Raw genomic sequence first — 23,959 nt, forward strand, 5'->3', positions numbered from 1 at the left:
ATCAGGTGGTTTTATTCTATGACATACCGCCTCTAAACGGTGTTTTGTTCTGAAGGGTAACGAATGTTGGTTTCAAAGTTCCGAGCTTTTGAGCTCTAATGTTGTACTTATGTGAATACTAACATTTTTTTTTTCTTCTTCGCTATCGAGTTAAGCCTCTGTGGACTGCACGGTAGCAATCAATTTCATTTTAGTGTCCAGGTCTTGTCCCATCTTTGAAATCCTGCCAGTATCTTCTGAGCCCACCTAGAAGTTCCTGTTTATGCTCTTCGGGCACAGAGTCCTCTCCGTCTTTTGGACGTTGATGCCATTTTAAAACTTTGGTAGTGGTTTATCAGTCTTCTAAATTTGTTCTTGTCAGGAATTTCTCTCATTGAGATAACAATCTGCCTAAGATCTTTTTCGCTCTGACCGAGCGTTTCTAGGCGCTTCAGTCCGGAACCGCGAGGGTGCTACGGTTGCTGGTTTGAATCCTGCCTCGGGCATGGATGTGTATATGTCCTTAGGTTAGTTAGGTTTAAGTAGTTCTAAGTCTAGGGGACTGAAGATGTTAAGTCCCATAGTGCTTAGAGCTATTTGAACCTAAGACCTTTTTCACATTCTTCGAACAATCTCGGCCATATTTCTTTTGTTAGTCGGTTACCATCCATCATCATGAGATGATTATAAAATAGCAATCATATCTTCTTAACGGATACTGTAGTAGATACTGCCTGGCTGTACAAGTCCTCATTTGCTCTCATGTGCCATTGTCCATCAACTCATCTATTACCTGGAAATTTTCTTAATATCCTACACTCTCGCATTTTCTGTCACTCTTCTTGACCTTGTCTACTCATCGTCAAAATTTCGGACGAATATAACCCATCAGGTTTTACAGCTGTATTATAATGTCGGAACTGGGCCTCTATACTTATAGACTTTTTGTTATAAGCATTCTTTGACAATTGGTATGCCTGGTTTAACTTCCTCAGCCTGACATTAATTGCTTCTTCATCTAATTAATTCTCCTGGATGACTTCACCGAGATACCTGAAATTCATTACTCTTCAGATTTTCCCCAGTTTGGTGATCATTCATTCAGGTCTGTCACAGATGTTCGTCGTACATTTTGTCTTTTGAATAGATATCTGGAGTCCAACATTTTCACCAATTTCTGACAGCCTATTGATCTTGCTGACTGCTGACTCCAAGTTGTTAGCAAAAATTGCCCGGTTATCCGCCAGGGCTAGGTAGCCAATGCACACCCCCTTGTTCTGAGGACCAAGTGTGAACCGCTCTTCATTTGTTTCTCCTTGCGCTAACAACATTGTACACTCTCGAATGACCTTTTCCAAGACGCAGTTGAAAAGGAACGGGGATAGTCCATCTTCTTGACTTACGCCCGTTCTGATTGTAAAGGTTTCTGACATTTCACCCATAAATGTTATTTTTGACACTGCGTTAGTGAGAGTTTGTTTGATCAGCTTTCTTGATGTATCATCCATCCCAAACTCTTCCAAGATATTCATTAATGCCTCTCGTTCGATGAAGTCATATGCCTTCTGAAAATCAACCAATACCTGATGATGTTCTTCAGGTTAAAGAGCTGTTCTGGGCAAGAACGGCCCTTTCAGAAACCAGCTTCATATTCCCCAATCGGATTGTCAAGATGATTTCCGTTATTTTCTGCATTGCTTTGGATAGAATCTTATACGGAACAGATACTTAAATGCCCCTATAGTGCTTCACATTCCTTTTATCACCTTTTTTGTGTAGAGGATGGATTCAATTGCTACCATTCTAGTTCTCTAGATCTCCTCAAAAAGTTGAGCTAGTACATCTAGAGTTTCATTATTTGCCAGCGTCCGTAGTTCCGCTACTATTGAATCCTCTCCAGCTCGCCTATCATTCTTAAGGTTGCTGACAATCTCTCTGATATCCTCTTTACATTTTAACATTCTCGTGTAAAAGTTTTTAATAGTTTTAAAAGAATTAAAATCGTAGAATAATTTATCATATCAGTGTATATCTCATGGTGCTATTCCCTCTGGCAACGGCCTTGCCGCAGTGGCTACACCGGATCCCGTCCGATCACAGAAGTTAAGCGCTGTCGGGAGTGACCGGCACTTGAATGGCGACCATCCGGGCCGTAATGAGGTGTCGCCATTTTTCTGGGTGCACTCAGTCTCGTGATGCCAACTGAGGGGCTACTCGAGCGAATAGTAGCGGCTCCGGTCAAAGAAAACCCTCATAACGACCGGGAGAGCGGTGTGCTGACCACACGCCCCTCCTGTTCGCAACCTCAGCTGAGGATGACACGGCAATCACATGGTCCCGATGGGCCACTTGTGGCCTGAAGACGGAGTGCTATTCCATCTGTTTATACAGATGTCAACCTGGAAATGTGTCTGTTAGGGACACGGGACCGCAGTGATTCGTTAATAAAGAAGCAAATGCAGCTGAAGCGGTTTACTAATACCAAAGATGACGGAACGGCCTGTGTAGGGATATAAATGAGTACTTTTAGCTTGGAACTGTTCTTTAAATAGTACGTCAAAAAGATTACTGTTTTTCCGACTTTAGTTCAGAGAAAATTATTTAAATATATGTTCACGGAACTGTACTCAACACAGGTCAGACAGGCTGAACCTGAAGTCTATAATTGCCCTAATCAGCATTACCAAAAGTTGATTAATATACACTACTGGCAATTAAAATTACTACGCCTAGGAGAAAAGCAGATGATAAACGGGTATTCATAGGACAAATATATTATCCTAAAACTTACATGTGATTACATTTTCACGCAGTTTGGGTGCTTAGATTCTGACCAATCAATACCCAGAACAACCACCTCTGGCCGTAATAACGGCCTTGATACGCCTGAGCATTGAGTCAAACAAAGCTTGGATGGCGTGTACAGGTTCAGCTGCCCATGCAGCTTCAACACGATACCACAGTTCATCAAGAGTGTGGCTGGCGTATTGTACGAGCCTGTTGCTCGACCACCATTGACCAGACGTTTTCAATTGGTGAGAGATCTGGAGAATGTGCTGGGCAGGGCAGCAGTCGAACATTTTCTGTATCCAGAAAGGCCTGTAAACGACCTGCAACATGCGGTCGTGCATTATCCTGCTGAAATGTAGGGTTTCGCAGGGATCGAATGAGGGGTAGAGCCACTGGTCGTAACACATCTGAAATGTAACGTCCACTATTGAAAGTGCCGTCAATGCGAACAAGAGATGACCGAGACGCGTAACTAGTGGCACCCCATACCACCACGCCGGGTGATGCTCCAATATGGCGATGACGAATACACACTTCCAATGTGCGTTCACCACGATGTCGCCAAACACGGATGCGACCACCATGATGCTGTAAACACAGTACATGGATTCATCCAAAAAAGAAATGACGTTTTTCCATTCGTGCACCCAGGTTCGAAGTTGAGAACACCATCGCATGAGCTCCTGTCTGTGATGCAGCGTTAAGGATAACCGCAGCCATGGTGTCCGAGCTGATAGTCCATGCTGCTGCAAACGTCGTCGACTTTTCGTGCAGATGGTTTTTGTCTTGCAAACGACCACATCTGTTGACTCAGGGATCGAGACGTGGCTGCACGATCCGTTACAGCCATGCCTGTCATCTCGACTGTTAGTGATACGAGGCCGTTGGGATCCAGCACGGCTTTCCGTATTACCCTCCTGTACCCACCGATTCCATATTCTGCTAACGGTCATTGGATCTCGGGCAACGCGAGAAGCAATGTCGCGATACGATAAACCGCAATCGCGATACGCTACAATCCGACCTTTATCAAAGTCGGAAACGTGATGGTACGCATTTCTCCTCCTTAAACGAGGCATCAAAACAACGTTTCACCGGACAATGCCGGTCAACTGCTGTTTGTGTATGAGAAATCGGTTAGAAACTTTCCTTATGTCATCACGTTGAAGGTGTCGCCACCGGCGCCAAGCTTGTGTGAATGCTCTGAAAAGCTAATCATTTGCATATCACAGTATCTTCTTCCTGTCGGTTAAATTTCGCGTCTGTAGCACGTTATCTTCGTGGTGTAGCAAGCTTAATGACCAGTAGTGTATTTTGCTGTTCACAATTCTGTGTCTTTCATTATATATATGCTGCTCCAGAAATCACACGTGCATTCTACCAGGATATTTTATTAATCTTTTCCAGCGACAGCGAGATTTTCATCAAAGTGGACGCAACCTGCCCCCAACAACATTAAAGAAGATAACAAGAAATTACTGTTTCCGAAATAAAATTGGTACTAAAAAGGTTCACATTTGCCTGCGGAATTGGAATTCCCAGCCATTACCCTCATTCGCCCATTTGCGGAGTTCAGATGCATTAAGAGTACCCGGAGCTTGGGAAGATTCCTCCGCAGCACGCCCTCCTTCCGAGACGCCCGTGACCGGCGGCGGCGGCGTGAATTCGAGGCACAATCTTTGCCCGAAATCGCGCCTGGAGAAGCACGAAAACGAACATTAGGCGCAAGATTGCGCGATATGGAAAGAAAGGGGGAGTGGCCGGGAAATCGCAGCCACTGTGCCGAGACGAGGTCGTTGGCGCGCGCCGCACCACAGCAGCCGCCGCCCCTGCCGCCCGTTCCGACGTTCCGCCGCGCACCAGAAGACTGGCCCGGGCTAATGGACGGCCGGCGCCTGCATAATGCATTGGCCCGCTGTATAATGCAGGCCGGCGCGAGAGCAAGTGCTACTTAGGGCGGCGGCCGCAGCTTAGTAGCCTCGCCGGCCGCATTCGTCTTCAGAGCAGCGAGCGCCACCAGAGGAGCGCCACGTAGCGGTGTGCTGCGAGCAGCAGGTGTTACTCCCTCCCAGGTGCGGCCCCGCAGGCGTTTACTGGAGACACTGCTCGAGCGAACCGCGGGTTGCTGCTAGGGGCACACAGGGAAGGAAGAAAGGAGGAGTTGAAGGCTAAGCCACTCCTGTGACATTTACCGACGTAGCTGAAAGTTGCGACGGAAAATGATGGTGAAGTAGAAGGCGGATAAACTGAGAATTGCCATACTGAGCGTAGACTTTTACAAGTGACGTAATTAACATAACATATACAGGGTGGTCCATTGATAGCCACCGGGCCAAATATCTCACGAAATAAGCATCAAACTAAAAAACTACAAAGAACGAAACTCGTCTGGCTTGGAGGGGAAACCAGATGGCACTATGCTTGGCCCGCTAGATGGCGCTGCCATAGGTCAAACGGATATCAACTGCGTTTTCTTGATAGGAACCCCCATTTTTATTACATATTCGTGTAGTACGTAACGGAATATGGATGTTTTAGTTGGCCCACTTTTTTTCGCTTAGTGATAGATGGCGCTGTAGTAGTCACAAACGTATAAGTACGTGGTATCACGTAACATTCCACCAGTGCGGAAGGTATTTGCTTCATGATACATTACCCGTATTAAAATGGACCGTTTACTAATTGCGGAAAAGGTCGATATCGTGTTGATGTTTGGCTATTGTGATCAAAATGCCCAACGGGAGTGTGCTAAGTTTGCTGCTCGGTACCCATCCAAGTGTCCGGACCGTTCGCCGGATAGTTACGTCCTTTAAGGAAACAGGGACGGTTCAGCCACATGTGAAACGTCAACCACGACCTGCAACAAATGATGATGCCCAAGTAGGTGTTTTAGCTGCTGTCGCGGCTAATCCGCACATCAGTAGCAGACAAATTGCGCGAGAATCGGGAATCTCAAAAACGTCGGTGTTGAGAATGCTACATGGTTTAAATGGCTCTGAGCACTATGGGCCTTAACATCTGTGGTCATCAGTCCCCTAGAACTTAGAACTACTTAAACGTAACTAACCTAAGGACATCACACACATCCATGCCCGAGGCAGGATTCGAACCTGCTACCGTAGTGGTCACGCGGTTCCAGACTGAAGCGCCTATAACCGCACGGCCACACCGGCCGGCAGAATGCTACATCAACATCAATTGCACACGTACCATATTTCTATGCACCAGTAACTGCATGGCGACGACTTTGAACGTCGTGTACAGTTCTCCCACTGGGCACAAAAGAAATTACGGAACGATAACAGGTTTTTTGTACGCGTTCTATATAGCGACGAAGCGTCACACACCAACAGTGGTAACGTAAACCGGCATAATATGCACTATTGGTCAACGGAAAATCCACGATGGCTGCGACAAGTGGAACATCAGCAACGTTGGCAGGTTAATGTATGGTGCGGAATTGTGGGAGGAAGGATAATTGGCCCCCATGTTATCGATGGCAATCTAAATGGTGCAATGTATGCTGATTTCCTACGTAATGTTCTACCGATGTTACTACAAGATGTTTCAGTGCAGACAGAATGGCGTTTTACTTCCAACATGATGAATGTCCGGCACATAGCTCGCGTGTGGTTGAAGCTGTATTGAATGGCATATTTCATGACAGGTGGATTGGCCATCGAAGTACCATACCATGGCCCGTACGTTCACCGGATTTGGCGTCCCCGGATTTCTTTGTGTGGGGTAAGCTGAAAAATATTTGCTATCGTGATCCACCGACAACGCCTGACAACATGCGTCAGCGCATTGTCAATGTATGTGCGAACATCACGGAAGGCGAACTACTCGCTGTTGGGAGGAATGTCGTTACACGTATTACCAAATGTATTGAGGTTCACGGCCATCACTTTGAGCATTTATTGCATTAATGTGGTATTTACAGGTAATCACGCTGTAACAGCATGCGTTCTCAGAAATGATAAGTTCACAAAGCTACATGTATCACATTGAAAACAACCGAAATAAATTGTTCAAACGTACATGCGTTCTGTATTTTAATTTAAAATACCTACTTGTTACCAACTGTTCGTCTAAAATGGTGAACCATATGTTTGTGACTATTACAGCGACGTCTATCACAAAGCGAAAAAAGTGGTCCAACTGAAGCATTCATATTACTTTACGTACTACACGAATGTGTAATAAAAATAGAGATTCCTATTTAAAAAAACGCAGTTGAATATCCGTTTGATCTATGGCAGCGCCAGCCAGCGGGCCAACCATAGGGCCATCTGATTTCCCCTTTCAAGCTAGACAAGTGGATTTCTGTAAAAGACTTGAAAGAAGAATCGAATGGAACCGATGGCGTATCGGAAGAAGTTATAAGATGAACAGCAACAAAAGTAAAACAATGGTAACGGAATGTAGCAGCATTAAATCTGATGCTGAAGGAAGTGAAAGACGGCAGTCGATACAGATTTCTTGTGATTTTGTAGTAATGTAATTTTTCACTGTGTCTGTTCTCTGCCTGTTTCCTCATATTATTATCAAGCCTTTGGGGGTGGGGGGATGATCACGTTGGAAACTGAAGTGACTGATTTTTATATTAATTTTTCGCACGCTTGCTGTTCAACACCGGTGTCCCTTTTGAGCAAAGGAACAAGGCGCTGTTCCTCCTGTGTACCGATTGGAGGAGGTGATTTCTACGATTGGAAAACTCCTCTTGTCTATTGTTGAGCTTGTCCCCTCCAAATTTCTTTCTTTCTCTGGCCACGAAGGTGAGGCAGAGAAAATTTTCTGCAGGGTTCGATTGTCGCTGTTGTAGACTATCATCAGTATGACGTGCCGCTTCTGTGAGCACTTCGAAGATGAATTTGGATGGAGTTATTTTAATTTTTCGTGCTACATGGTTTTAAGCCATTTGTCAGTACTACTGTAGAGTTCTCGCGATTGGTATCTTTGACGTCATTTAACTAGGTTCAGATAGTGCCGGCTTGTTTATCCGGTCACGAGTCACCACAGACAAAGTGACCAAGGTTAAGCTTCGTCCTTTTATTCGCTTTGAATGAGTTGCAAGCTAGTTTTGAAGAGTCAGCCTTCACAAGAAAATAGTGATTTTTATCCTTTGTTTCTCTTTCGATAAATACCTTTGTGTCTGAGCGCTAAGCGACCATGTTGTATTATTTAATTAATCTAATACACACGGAATACTGATGCTTAATATTATGACAAACAGACAATGACGGAACCATAGTGTTACGATTTTATACGCGTTAAATGGTTCAATTGGCTCTAGCGACTATGTGACTTAACATCTGAGGTCATCTGAACTCTAGACTTAAAACTACTTAAACCTAACAAGCGTAAGGACATCACACACATCCATACCCGAGGCAGGATTCGAACCTGCGACCATAGCAGCCGCGTGGTTCCCGACTGAAGCGCCTAGAACCGCTCGGCCACAGCGGACGGCTATACACGTTAAATGTTTCCTGAAGGTGAGGATCATTCTCCAGTTTGCCAATAAATGGCAGGTTGGATTCAACTTGGTTCATCTATGTGCATACCAGCACGCTTTTACACCTCACCACCATGAAAGAGAAAGATATTACAAAGTTTTCAATAAATTTCATTCCCTGACAGGCCGATCTGAAGCGTTCTGTAATTTGATGCTGGAGAATAATTCTGAAGATTAGATGGATGGTAACTAATGAGGAGGTTCTGAATCGAATTTGACAGACAATAAATTTTGTACAACTTCTCTAAAAGAAGGGATCGATTGGTAGCACACAATCTGTGGCGTGAACAACTTGTCAGTTTTTTGATGGCGTATGGTATGGGGAAATGTACAATTGTCGTGAGAGACGAATGGGTGAATACAGTATGCAACTTCAAATGGTTTACGTACTTTCTAGTAGTTATACCGAGATAAGGAAGTGGCACAGAAGATACATAGTAGCCTGGAGATCTGCAGCACACTGAAGATACAATACAAAAAACAACAACAACGGGGAATGTTACGATCAGTAACGGAGTGTACGATGTTATGAAATGTTCTGGCTGATAAAAACTGTGTACCGTAGGGTAAAGACGTGAGGTCTCATAATTCAGCTGGTAGGAGCATTGGCCGTCATAGGCAACATTCCAGCTTCGAGCTCCAGTCTTACACCCAGGTTTACTCTAGAAGGAATATATTCCACTGCCGGGTGACATATTCAGTCCGATAATAATGACCTGCTATCCGACTAAGCCTTTTGTCCGCAACATCTCTACTTCCTGGAGCACACAGTCCAGCAACTTATACAAACTAGCTTCTGTGAAGTTTGGAAGGTAGGAGCGACGTACTGGCAGAAGTAGACCTGTTTGGGAAGTTTGTTACGCATGCCTCAATAGCTCAAATGGTAGTACATTAGGCTACCTGCAAAAGTCAAGGTTTCGAGTTCGCTCCCCAATTTCTCCACAGAAAGCTGCATGACTCCCATATCTTTGACAATGATTTAAAATGTCAAATGGGTAGACACTTCCTTTGACCAAATTTCGTGCATCTGTTGAGCTACAACTGCAAGGTAATCAATAAAAGATACATTAACTAGAAGAATAAAATAGTCAGCAAAATCTTCTCGGTTTAGAAGCCACGTCGCTTGCATAGTACATTCGAACTTTCAATAGCTGTATTAGCTACCGTCATCGGAAATTAAAATCAGCGAGGGTCTTCTGCTTATATAGATACAATGGCAGAGTCTGCAAACCTCCAGAGAAGGCATGAGTAACGGATAAGCGGAAGGCAAGTGAGGCGACTCAATAGCAGCAGCGACTGGTAAGGCAGGACGCGTGCTGTAGAGACATGGACTGAGACCAGTGCGCCTTCCCGCCTTCAAGATAAGAGACACTGTATGTTAGGCCTCTTTGAAGACAACATATGAATATTCAGTGCCTGGAGAGCATTTTGTCCCCTGTGAATGTGGTGGCATTATACAGGTCAAACTATTCGCACTATTGATGAGCGTTGTGCAGAGCATTCACGATATCTTATATAAAGGATACTGGAGACGTCGGTTGTGACTGAAATTGCCTAAATCACGAGAGTTTCGGTTCCAACAGCACCACATTGGTATCTGTTATAAATGAAGCGGCGTGAATTAGACTAAACAGCAACAGGTTTAATAGATTCGAGGAGGAGAGGGGGTTTTGGATGCTGAACAAAAGCGACAGTTTCAAACGTTTTGCTGGCCCGTCGCATCATCTCACGTCATTCGGTCACGCCATGGGACGGCGGTGCCCTGAGCTGTCACACTTGCCTTCCGCGAATGCGTCACTCCAGCCATCTCCGCAAGGAATGAAATACATTCGCAGCTGCGAATAAGGATTACCATCAGCTGTTTAATGGACTGGTATCCGCACCTGGGAACATCAATATATTAACAACACTGAGTCTACAGCCTGCTGTCGTACATCCATTATGTATATTCCAGTACTTGGGAAACATTTTAACTGTAAGTCGCTTGTTCGGTGTCGGCAGGCCTGAGTTGTTCAGAAGGACGATGAAATAACCTTCCGGCCATACATGAATGTCCGAATGAACTTTGCATCGTACTTCTGAACAACACAACTGCATGTATCTCGGAAGGAACAACATAGGCACTGCAATATCGTGCCCTCTGGAAGATTACAGACGCTGCCATTGCACCTGTATCAGCAAAATGCATTGGCCTCGTAGTCACTGATTTTAGCTCTTGGAAATGACGGAGACAGCTACCGAAGGCTGAAGTATTTTATGTGAAGAGACGCGTTGAGGACGTAACGCTCAATGGGCGACTGTTAGAAAAAATGCGAAGGAAGCAATCACGGTTTTTCAGCTCTTCACCATATTTAGAACTTTGCGGTGACAAGGAGGAAATTCCTCGCTTTGATGGAGTCAAACATCTCATTCGAAATGTTGCAGTGTACAGAACTTTGAAGTGGAGTAGTCAAGTCACAGACATCGTCCCAACAGACGGGGTACGAGCTTGAAGTTAATTCCACAAACATACTTAATTCTATAATTCTATATATATAATATATAATATATATATAACATATATATAATACATAATTCTATACTTCTATAGCTTTGAGGGATGAAATAGTGAAGGCAGCAGAGGATCAAGTAGGCAAAAAGACGAGGGCTAGTAGAAATCCTTGGGTAACAGAAGAAATATTAAATTTAATTGATGAAAGGAGAAAATATAAAAATGCAGTAAATGAAGCAGGCAAAAAGGAATACAAACGTCTCAAAAATGAGATTGACAGAAAGTGCAAAATTGCTAAGCAGAGATGGCTAGAGGACAAATGTAAGGATGTAGAGGCTTATCTCACTAGGGGTAAGATAGATACTGCCTACAGGAAAATTAAAGAGACCTTTGGATGAAAGAGAACCACTTGTTTGAATATCAAGAGCTCAGATGGAAACCCAGTTCTAAGCAAAGAAGGGAAAGCAGAAAGGTCGAAGGAGTATATAGAGGGTCTATACAAGGGCATTGTACTTGAGGACAATATTATGGAAATGGAAGAGGATGTAGATGAAGATGAATTGGGAGATACGATACTGCGTGAAGAGTTTGACAGAGCACTGAAAGACCTGAGTCGCAACAAGGCCCCGGGATTAGAAAACGTTCCATTAGAACTACTGACAGCCTTGGGAGAGCCAGTCCTGACAAAACTCTACCATCTGGTGAGCTAGATGTATGAGACAGGCGAGATACCCTCAGACTTCAAGAAGAATATAATATTTCCAATCCCAAAGAAAGCAGGTGCTGATAGATGTGAAAATTACCGAACAATCAGTTTAATAAGTCACGGATGCAAAATACTAACGCGAATTCTTTACAGACGAATGGAAAAACTGTTAGAAGCCGACCTCGGGGAAGATCAGTTGGGATTCCGTAGAAATACTGGAACACGTGAGGCAATACTGACCCTACGACTTATCTTAGAAGCTAGATTAAGGAAAGGCAAACCTACGTTTCTAGCATTTGTAGACTTAGAGAAAGCTTTCGACAATGTTGACTGGAATACTCTCTTTCAAATTCTGAAGGTGGCAGGGGTAAAATACAGGGAGCGAAAGTCTATTTACAATTTGTACAGAAACCAGATGGCAGTTATAAGAGTCGAGGGACATGAAAGGGAGGCAGTGGTTGGGAAGGGAGTGAGACAGGGTTGTAGCCTCTCCCGATGCTATTCAATCTGTATATTGAGCAAGCAGTAAAGGAAACAAAAGAAAAGTTCGGAGTAGGTATTAAAATCCATGGAGAAGAAATAAAAACTTTGAGGTTCGCCGATGACATTGTAATTCTGTCAGAGACAGCAGAGGACTTGGAAGAGCAGTTGAACGGAATGGACAGTGTCTTGAAAGGAGGGTATAAGATGAACATCAACAAAGGCAAAACGAGGGTAATGGAACGTAGTCGAATTAAATCGGGTGATGTTGAGGGAATTAGATTAGGAAATGAGACACTTAAAGTAATAAAGGAGTTTTGCTATTTGGGGAGCAAAATAACCGATGATGGTCGAAGTAGAGAGGATATAAAATGTAGACTGGCAATGGCAAGGAAAGCGTTTCAGAAGAAGAGAAGTTTGTTAACATCGAGTATTGATTTAAGCGTCAGGAAGTCATTCCTGAAAGTATTTGTATGGAGTGTAGCCATGTATGGAAGTGAAACATGGATGATAAATAGTTTGGACAAGAAGAGAATAGAAGCTTTCGAAATGTGGTGCTACAGAAGAATGCTGAAGATTAGATGGGTAGATCACATCACTAATGAGGAGGTATTGAATAGGATTGGGGAGAAGATAAGTTTGTGGCACAACTTGACCAGAAGAAGGGATCGGTTGGTAGGACTTGTTCTGAGGCATCAAGGGATCACAAATTTAGTATTGGAGGGCAGCGTGGAGGGTAAAAATCGTAGGGGGAGACCAAGAGATCAATACACTGAGCTGGTTCAGAAGGATGTAGGTTGCAGTAGGTACTGGGATTTGAAGAAGCTTGCACGGGACAGAGTAGCATGGAGAGCTGCATCAAACCAGTCTCTGGACTGAAGACCACAACAACAACAACAACTTCATTCTACTCGGCCGTCAACCTTGTCATCATCCGATTGAGATTCGGCAGACGTGGCCACGGCAGTGCAGCTGTGTGCGCGCTTGTTCAAGACGACGACTAAGCTACGTTCGAGGTCCCACCGCTTAAATCAGAGGTACTAAAGTAGAACACAATAAGACGCAAGAACAGTTTTTAATCTTTCCGCTCTGTTGCAGTGCCAAATAAAGGCCTTAACTTTGTCGGCCTGCGTGGCCGAGCGGTTCTAGGCGCTACAGTCTGGAACCGCGCGACCGCTACGGTAGGAGGTTCGAATCCTGCCTCGGGCATGGATATGTGTGATGTCCTTAGGTTAGTTAGGTTTAAGTAGTTCCTAGTTCTAGGGGACTGATGGCCACAGAAGTTAAGTCCCATAGTGCTCAGAGCCATTTGAACCATTTGAATCTTAACTTCCTCTAGCCCTGCGTTGCCTGCATATGCTGAATATTGTTTAGTGGAACAGAGCAGTGCGTTAGTTATCTCTCTCGTACGACTCAGCTTAGGACGTCGGGCTGTCTACTAGCCGTAACCTAGCGAAAGCTGTACCACCGAAATCTACATCTACATCTATATTCTGCAAACCGCCGTGAATTGCGTAGCAGATGATACGTCCCCTTACATCACCTCTTAGGGTTTCTTCCCGTTCCATTCACGAATGGAGCGCCGAAAGTATGATTGTTTGAATGTCTCTGTGCGTGCTGTAGTTATTTTAATCTCGTTCTCACGATTCCTGTCTGAACGATTCTTAGGGACTTGTCGTATATTCCTAGATTCGTTATTTAAAACCTATTCTTGAACCTTAAGGGGACGTTTACTATCTTTTGGTTAAAAAAATCGATTTTTTTTAATTTCATTTTTGGATTCATAAAAGTGTTTACAATCCACCACTGAAACGGTTTTTCCGAATACGGAAAGGAAATGTTTGTTATTCGCGATTGAGCAAAACAATGCACCTGCCCGAAATCGGCCTTTTTCACTCACCAGTTGTTTTTCTTTCGGAGGACAAGTTATTGTACTGGTGCTTAGGAGGAAACACAAAAAATTCAAATGAAAGTTTGAACGCGTGTGTTTGGAAGTTAGCCCCCAAGAATTTGCATTTTGGTGCGAAGACTGTGGAGACTGCTACTTTCCTGGCAGTGAGCAGCTTCAACGAAAGGTTTTCAGAAATTCTGAAGACCACGACAACGATGGACGTCACCATGGGACTCTATTTGACGCAGTTCGCCAAGCATTCGGACCACCACCGGATTCAAGGGACCGAAAACCGCTTGTCAGCGGCCGTGCGATCGGTTCTGGAGCAGTGCAGGATGGCCCAGATCGAGTAGAACGCCCTCTATGCGGACGAGGAAGGACTAGTTTATGCATCCGGAATAGCAGATTGAACGTAAGTTGCATAATATTGCATTTGTATATAGTCAAAACTTCAAACGCGTTTTTCTCGAAATGACATTTTTTTTTTAATCATGCGGTATGGTAGTCTTCTGAACCGATTGGCATTATTCTTTGTTTCCGACGAAGCCAACTAAATTTCCTAGGAGTTGTACCACTTTTATTCCGATCCATCAGCTATAAATACCTTTATTTTGCCGACGGAGTCGAAATCGATGAAAAAAACCCAATTTTTTTCAAATGGCCTCCATTTTGTTTCCTATGGTCCAAATAATTTAAGCGAGGTACAACTCCTAAACAATCTTATATACTTCACTAACGTCAACTCAATTTTGATTTCAGACGAGCCGGCTCATCTGTGATATACCACGCGTGGGGGTCTACATCGAAATTTTGTTTCGTTCCAACGGCACTTGCGCCTTTGCTCTTCTACATTTCCAGTCGGAAAAATTCCACTTTGTAGAGAAAATATCAATAAACATGTTCACCAGATTTGTCATTGATATCTATAACACATACCGAGAAACAAATTCTCAAAGAACAAGCTTTTTTCGAGCCAAAGATAGTAAACCTCCCCTTAATTAATAGAGTTTTCCCAGTGGGTTTGCCGGCCGGAGGGGCCGAGCGGTTCTAGACGCTACAGTTTGGAACCGCGCGACCGCTACAGTCGCAGGTTAGTATCCTGCCTCGGGCATGGATGTGTGTGATGTCCTTAGGTTAGTTAGGTTTAAGTAGTTCTAAGTTCTAGGGAACTGATGACCTTAGAAGTTAAGTCCCATAGTGCTCAGAGTCATTTGACCATTTTTGACCCCAGTGTGTTTACGCCTCTATTCAAGAGTCTGCCAGTTCGGTTTCTTCAGCATCTCGGTAACACTCTCTCACGGGAGAAAGAAACCTCTTACCATTGGCGTCGTCCTTCTCTGTATACATTCAATATTCCCTGTTAGTCTCACATGGTAGACGTCCCACACACTTGATCAATATAAGAGGCACGAGTAATTTGTAAGGAATCTCCAATATTAGCCCGGAGGAAGCACATAGCTTTCGCTTCTACGTGGGAATAAGGACTTGGTTGTCTTGTCAAGTGACAAGGAAATGGCATCGTCTTGCAGAACAGTCTAACACCTGAGCGTGATGCTCTTATTAGAAGGTAATACGTATCAAATGGCTCTGAGCTCTATGGGACTTAACATCTGAGGTAATCAGTCCCCTAGAACTTAGAACTACCTAAACCTAAGTAACCTAAGGACATTACACACATCCATGCCTGAGGCAGGATTCGAACCTACGACTGAAGCGCCCAGAACCGCTCGGTCACTGCGGCCGGCGATAATACGTATCGGAAGTTTAACCGTGACTCTACACAGACATTCAGAAACGTTATTACTTCTTGCATTTGTTGTTGTGACTTTCAGACTCTGCAGGCGGCAGCGCGTCTCGAAGCATGAGGCCGCGCGGTTGGCCATTTCGAACTGAGCGTAGGGGCACCATATTATATTATCCAGCCGTTGAACGGAGTTGAAAACTTTATGCCAAAAGGATCAGGTATTTGCTCTCATTTCTTTTGGCTAGAGCAAACGCCCGATCTTTCTGAAAAAATTGCAGCTTGGTGATTGGTCCGTTTCCCGTAGACTAGCTTTGTTTCTGTGTACGCGGGGCACAGGCAATAGAGATCTGAAGAGAACTTACTGGGACTCGGACGACGAAACCGTCATCAAACAGTGACTACTACGTGATTATGCAAGTAGTGGTTTTTGGACTGAAGTTAAGTTAGCTTTAGAGTTAGGTTTCTGCATAGGGACGTTGGTTAGGTGCTGGGTGCTGCGACATAAAAAGTAATAGCAAATGACAAAATTTTTTCACAATACATAAACTAGAATTTACACTCCGTTCTACTGATCAGCTGAAAATCCTTAAAGATACACTAGATAATGTTTCCCAATCTTAAAACACTCAGCAACTGCACAGACAATCCAAAATATTTTAGGTAGCACTCACTCCGTTTTCAGGCCACAAGTGGCCTACTGGGACCATCCCACCGCCGTGTCATCCTCAGAGGAGCATGCGGATAGGAGAGGCGTGGGGTCAGCACACCACTCTCCCGGTCGTGATGATGGTATTCTTGACCGAAGCCGCTACTATTCGGTCGAGTAGCTCCCCAATTGGTATCACGAGGCTGAGTGCACCCAGAAAAATGGCAACAGCGCATGGCGGCTGGATGGTCACCCATCCAATTGCCGGCCACGCCCAACAGCTCTTAACTTCAATAATCTCACGTGAACCGGTGTATACACTGCGGCAAGGCCGTTGCCCATTTCAGCTAGTAAAGTAATAAATTTATCTTACTCAGTTGAACTCTTAGTAAGCTCACTTAACAACAAGTAACGTAACCAATTAGAAGTGAATTATGTTTCGCTACCACGGAGCTTTTTAAGAAATAGTCTCACATTAATCCGGACATAAAGTTAACCTTGCATATAACGGAATTAAAGTTCAGTTACTTAAATTTCTCAACCTACCTACGGAGTACAGAAGAGAAATCCTTAGAAATCATTTTCTTTTTGGTGGAAAACATCCAACAGCCATGAAAGGTAACATTAAACTTTAATAATAACTGTGTCAGTTACTCTATGTAGTTAGTTCTGTACAACTATTATTTACCCAACAGTCACCGTACTGCAGAAATAACTAAAATCTCTTGCTGTAAGGATTAGCTCTGCGCCACACAAGAGTCTTATAATAATTTACTACTTCCAACGGGACGGAACATGTTACACGTAACAGCAACAAATACATAAAAAATCTCTTAATGTTAATGTTCCACAAAACAGTTTAACAGTATTCGTTTCGTCGAACAGGGTACAACCAGTTAAAGACGACAACTACTGTTACTTAATCTTAATGTCCCAAAGGATAAGTTCAGCACTGTACTACAACCAACAAGGCAGAACTTGTTATGCATGTCAACCAAACGGGATCAAATTAATCTGAACTGAAACCGTTAGAGAGAAGCATTTCAACACAGTGATCTTCAAGGAACACGCTATCTGCGTTTGTTGGGAAGCAATACAGAATCACAGCAACACCAAACGCGGTGGCTTATGAGATTTTGGTCCAAAAACTGATTTTTCAGTAATGTTATTTTCTTGATCTACACAGCTTTAGAAATGCCCTTAAAATGCTGACTAACTTTGCACTGGCGGCCACTCCCACCTTTTCCGACATTTGGGAAACTGCTTGCTTCAGCGGAATTTTTGTCAGTATGAAGGCTATTTTCTTTCGATATCTTTTGCTGACATCTATATCTCTGGCTGACATTTATATATCGGCCTGAAAACTTTCTTGCTTGTGGTTTATTTACGTTTTGACAATACTAACACATATTAGTAGGTGGAAGGTTGAATTAGCAAACATTTATGTGGATGTGAAGATTTATGCATAATGGCTGGCGGAAAAACTGTATTTAGCAAACAGAGGTTTCTTGGAAACCGGTGTACCAACAAACAAGAGGAAGCAGCAATGAAATGAAGACTATAAGCCCTCAGCTTCAGCTTCGAAACTTGGGACAGGAGAATTATAGAGGTGCGTGAATGATGCTGATATGGATTCCACTGGATTCAGGCTTATTGATTTAGTGGTGCTCTGCAAGGCTATAAAGTTTTCATGTTCTTGTGTAAGCTGTAAAAATACAGAATGCATTATTGTTGTTAAAGAAAGAAGAGTGGGAACAGCTGGTGATTTTAAATTAATTTCTAATTCATGTGGCTATGAATTTTCATTTTCCTCCTCCAAAAAACTGACACTGGCACCTATGAAAGCAATCTTAGATTAGCATATGCACTGAGATGTCTTGGATAGGGCAGAGAAGGAGATATTTTATTGTGTGGTTTTCTGAACATGCCACCACCTTGCGCAATGTTTGAAAAAATAAATAAAGAAATGTCTGATGCTGTATGCGATACTGCCAAAGTTTCTATGAAGAAAGCAGTGGAGACATTGGTTGAAATAAACGAAAAAGAAATAGATCTTGGGGTATATATTCATGACGGGGAATCTCCTACAAATGTTACTGAGCTGTGTGTATCCGTAGATGGGACCTGGATGAAAAGGGGTCACACATCTCTATATGGAGTTGCATCTGTTATGGGTATTGACTCAAGTAAAGTTTTAGACGTAGAAATTATGTGTAGATACTGCCACCTGTGTGCAACAAGATAAATGTCCTACAGTGAAGACAGTAAGAAACTGTGGTAAAGAAGCATACAGTAGCACGCTTTAAACATTTTGGTGGCTCAAGTGGCGGCATGTAGGCTGCTGCAGTCGTGAGGATGTTCTCTATATCTGACGACCAGTATGGAGTTCGATATACTAAATACCTTGGTGATTGAGACTCCTCTTCGTTCAAAGCTGTAACAGACAAAAATACTGACAATACAACAATAGAAATGTTGGAATGCGTTAGGCACATCCAAAAGAGGCTTGGTAATAGGCTTCATTGCTTGCTGAAAGAGAAGAGAGGTGGAGTACTTGAGGATGGAAAACCACAAGCAGGAAAAGGCATGCTTAATATGAAAGAAATTTATTCTCTTCCTTTACTTCATGGGAGAGCTATCAGGAAAAGCACACATAACTTAGAGGCAATGAGGCGTGCTGTGTGGGCAATTCTGTTCCACAAACCACCCACTGACCAATCACCAATGCTCAATCTGTGTTCGAAAGACGATTGGTGTAAGTTCAACAACAGAAATGAGACATATTCACATAAACGCTCATTACCAGAACCTGTTATGAATACAATCATGCTCACATTCAGATTTCTTGCAAATCCTGATTTATTGAGATGTGTCTTCCGGGAAGACAAAAAATTCAAATGAAAGTCTCAATAAAATAATTGGGATTAGATGCTCAAAAGGGACATTCTGTGGACTTGAAGTACTTGAAATAAGTGTCTATGATGCAGTTTTATGTTAAACAACGGAAATGAAAGTCTCAATAAAATAATTGGGATTAGATGCTCAAAAGGGACATTCTATGGACTTGAAGTACTTGAAATAAGTGTCTATGATGCAGTTTTATGTTACACAACGGAAATAACCATAGAACTGAAGTGCTGAAGAGAGTTGTTATAGATCCTGGTGTGTTTAAAACTTGACGTTATTGACGAGAGCAGGGTCAAGAAAGCTAACAGATCATTGTCTTACCTGCAAATACAGGCCAAGCAGATTCGAAGAGGAGGGAAGAGAAAACTGGAGGATGAGGAGTATCAGCGTGGAGGATTTTAAAATCGAGGTAAGCATATTACAAGCAGAAGTATGAGAAAGATATCATTGAACCTCATTTTCTCTGTTTTACATTTTTTACGTTATTAGATGGCTTATCTCAATAAGTATATGCGCTAATGCTATGAAATTTTCAGTAACTGTTCACAACCAGTTACTGTCTCCCTGCGACTAACAAATACGAGCTCCTGCAATTAAATTCTGATTTTCAGATGACTGTATGCAGAAAAAAAGTTAACTTTGCATGTGCAAAATTAAAAACTCTCTTAATGATACAATTTGTACCGTAAAGTAATACTGTAGTTCAGTGGTCTTATAACCTTCTCAGGACACTACAATAAAATTTTCAGATTAATTGCATGATTAGGATTTGAGTTACGGATTTTTGTATAAAAGACAATAAAAAATTAAAAATTCGAATTTCCATCAAAATATTAATCCTGCATATTTTATTATATTTTTCCGTTAAAAACAGCTCTTTGGCCTTACACATGAAAAAATTCAGATTTTTACATTAATAAATGTGGCTGTAATGATGTTTTAAATAAATATATACATTTTCCGTTACATCCCCCCTTAAATACATTGAATTACTAAGTGCGACGGCGTCTAACATGTCTCATCATCGTTTGGTGAACTGCACCAACAAAACACCCTTAAACATGATACTTTAGACAGACTGAAAGCACACTACTTCTCCGTCGGAGATATAGCACCACTATTCGCTGCCTTGGTAAAACAAAAAGCCGTTACACACAATGTCTTAGATTGAGTGCGCACTACACAGCCTTCTAACACGCCCTTATTTGTCCGAGACTCTATACAGCCAGTGATCCGTCGAACATCGGATACTCGCTATTGAAATTCATCACTTTTCACTAACTACCACATCGAAGTGTTGAAAATCTTCATTCCCCGCTTCTGTTCACACTCGGTAACGAATACAACGGAAGGAAACACGCCGCAAGTACAGCCTCGTGGCCTCCTCGGTCCACAGACTTCGCTTCAGCGAGGTCAAACTTGGACAATTGCCGCGAGCCAGACACACTCGCTGCTAATCTGGCTCAACGCTGCACTGTGCTGGTTGCTTCATCTCACTTCAGCGGCTGCTTCCTTTCTACTCTAAAGACGCTTGCATTATCTCTGTTTCTCCTGCTGCAGCAAACTCTAGCAGGAGTTACTCAAGTTTTCTCTAGGTCAGAGAATCTCCTAATTGCCGCTAACGGTGCGCGCTGATCTCTCTGGGAATCGACATCCTCTGCGGCGGCTCGTGTATCTCCATCGTCAGTAGGGGAGCGGATTTCTCTCGATTGATGATAACTGTATTAGTACCCTCTTACGTGAATTCAGGTGGGACCAAATTCGGTGTTTAATGTGTCGTTAGGCATTTCATATATCATGTGTCCAATGACTGTCAATTTATTCTTCCCTGTGAACCATAGCTGGCTTCGACGATTCATTTATTAATAGAAAATGGTGAAGATTACTATCCAACCTTTTGCCCGTTTGCTCGAATGGAACCATAGGACTAATATTCCTTTGTGTATTCATGCAAATGCAGTTTCAAGATTACGTTCCATCTGTTACAGAAATTGTTCATTATGCACCCTCTTAGTTCGTTGAACATCACCCCAATGTGCATGTAATTAAAATTCTGTTACTAAGTTTTCTCTTTACGATAGAGGGTAGGGCCAATATTAAACCAGTACTCACGGAACTTTAGATTATTTGACACTGATGGCAGAGTAAATAGTGTCAAGCACGGTATTTGTGCACAATTAGCTCTTAGCTATCCATAGTCCTTGTAGTAATGAGAAGTTTTAACTGGCAATACCTGGCAGGATTCTTTCACGCACTGCGGATCTTTTAGGAAGTTTTAGATAGGAAGTAATTAATAAGCAATTTTCTCTTACAGGAATCTTACAACTTCCGAAATACAAAACTATTTCGTTGCCACTTTTTGACAAATGGCCTGTTGGTTTCTGACTCTGGTTCTTCGACCGACATTTGATGATTTTTCAGACGTTTCGCCAGCACGATTGGATGGCAATGTCAAAGCCTCAGCCTCCAGCACCATCAATAGAGGGTGAAACTTTAACAATGCCGGCCACTCCTGCTGCCGATATGTCAGAAAAATCATCAGACAAATATCGGTCTAAGAACACGCGGCAGAAGCCAATAGGCAGTTTGTCAACTTTCGTGTTGCAAAGATTGTCAGAGTTGCTCTTTCCTGCTTTGATTATCTTAGTTTCTAAATTTTCGTGAATTTATTGCTTGTGCCAGTGCTTATAGTGAAACTTGACGAGTTTTTTGTGGCTTGCAATAGAATTGGTGTCTTATTCTGTAGAGATTTTTTTTCTGTGTAAATTAAGATAGTAGAATAATTTTCTAATATTAACATCGGGATAAGTGATTTACTTTTATGAGGTAAAGTCTAGCCTCTATCCGATGGTACGATGCCTGACTTAAGTGACTTCTGTGCCTTCAGTAGAGAAATGGACAAGGTTTTATGTACAGTCTGGTGTGCGGAATGAGACCTGATTCGATACCGAGCACCGTATAATCGGGTATTAGGCGTTACTTATGAAATTTGCAGATGTCATGACCATTTAGACAGTGTCAGCGAAGAATGTGCATGGGTATCCTTACGTCGTAGGAAGTACTCGAAAAAGATACGAAAATGCGTTTAGCAGAATCACTGGTTAATCACGGACAGAGCCTTGGAATTTCGATTATCCTTGGTCAAATGGAAACAGTGGCCAGACCGAGAACTGAGCTCAGGCGAATTAAGAGCATGCCACATTTCTTGTCTCTTCAACGTTCAAAAATGGCTCAAATGGCTCTGAGCACTATGGGACATAACTTCTGAGGTCATCAGTCCCCTGGAACTTAGAACTACTTAAACCTAACTAACCTAATGACATCACACACATCCATGCCCGAGGCAGGATTCGAATCTACGACCGTAGCAGTCACGCGGTTCCAGAATGAAGCACCGAGAACCACAGCGGCCGGTTTTCTTTAACGTATTTCGCATTACTGTATAATGATACTGAAGTTAAGTAGAGGGATACGTAGCATTCCCCGCGATTATCTACTTCATGAATGTCACCAGTCGGTGATAGAACACAGCACACTGTATGACAGCAGTAATGTTTATGTTGCAGGTGGCTATGCGTCTCAGACAATAAATGTCACGATGACGGAATTTTCTAATGATTATTGCTCGTACGCTGATTTTTGAGAGCGCTATACGACCTCATTTACGAAAGATTTGGTAAAGAATGGCATTGTGATTGCGTTAATACTATCAACAAGGCGGAAGCGTAGGAACGAGAACAATTACAGGAGATTAGCAAATAAAATCTCGAGCGTTAACAGAAAGTGACAGTGTTGAGTAAACAACAAATCTCGAATGTGGGATTACAGTCTGCAGAAAAAAGAAAATTATTTAGAGAGCGGCTGAAACATACGAGTTTCAGCGTTCACGAATGCTTGAAAAGGCAGATGGATTGGTATGGGCAATTCGAAGAAGTCAGGAAATGTAAAAGCGATGGAGACCGGATTCAGAGAAAGGAGTGAAGATGAAAATGAGTGGCAAAAAGTGGATGTACAACTCGAACGGAGAATAGCAGCCATGGAAGAACCGTTACCAGGAAGGAAGTTTGAAACGAAAAAGTAAGAAAGTCAATTTCCCTCCTGACATCTTGTGAAAGAGTCTACATAATCTTACCGAACGGGATGTGAGACGTCTACGTCGGTTGCCAGTAAAGCGAGTGATGCTGAAGAAAGACGATAAATGCCATAGGGAACTCGTGTCGTTGATTAAGTTTTCGGTGAATCTAGAACCAATAATAAATTCTCATTCATAGATCTGGATAACTCAGTTCCAAGAGAGGTTATCACCCTCCTGGTCCGTCTTACTGAAAATACGGTTTGCTTGGGACGTGCATATTCAGCCGCGGCGGAAATGTATGCTTACACAAAGGAATGTACAATCGTCTGAGAAATTTATGGATGTCATTTTGAACGAGTATTGAGCTCAGGGAAAGACAGTGCTAGTTACAGTATTTTCGCAAGTTTGTGAACCGAAATCAGTTTTAAGACAAGCCATACCTTGAACATGATCTTATCACAATTTGTTTTACGAAGTTATCCTTTCATATAAGACGTGCCACAAGGTGTAAATGATGCGATACTAAAAATAATTGTATATGGCTATATGTAAGGACTAATTCAATATGCTTCTGAAGTAATTGTAAGAGTACCTCCGAAGAGAAATGTACTGCAATTTGCTAACGATAATATGTGTGTTGCTGGATCAATTGTCTAATAGCTAGTGAGTTATTAGAATTATATTTCTTTTTTTCTAGAGAACACTGTCATTTTTCTTGACAGGTGAGAGATC

This window comes from Schistocerca cancellata, chromosome 5 (assembly GCF_023864275.1).
Source record: "Schistocerca cancellata isolate TAMUIC-IGC-003103 chromosome 5, iqSchCanc2.1, whole genome shotgun sequence".
Classification (NCBI taxonomy): domain Eukaryota; kingdom Metazoa; phylum Arthropoda; class Insecta; order Orthoptera; family Acrididae; genus Schistocerca; species Schistocerca cancellata.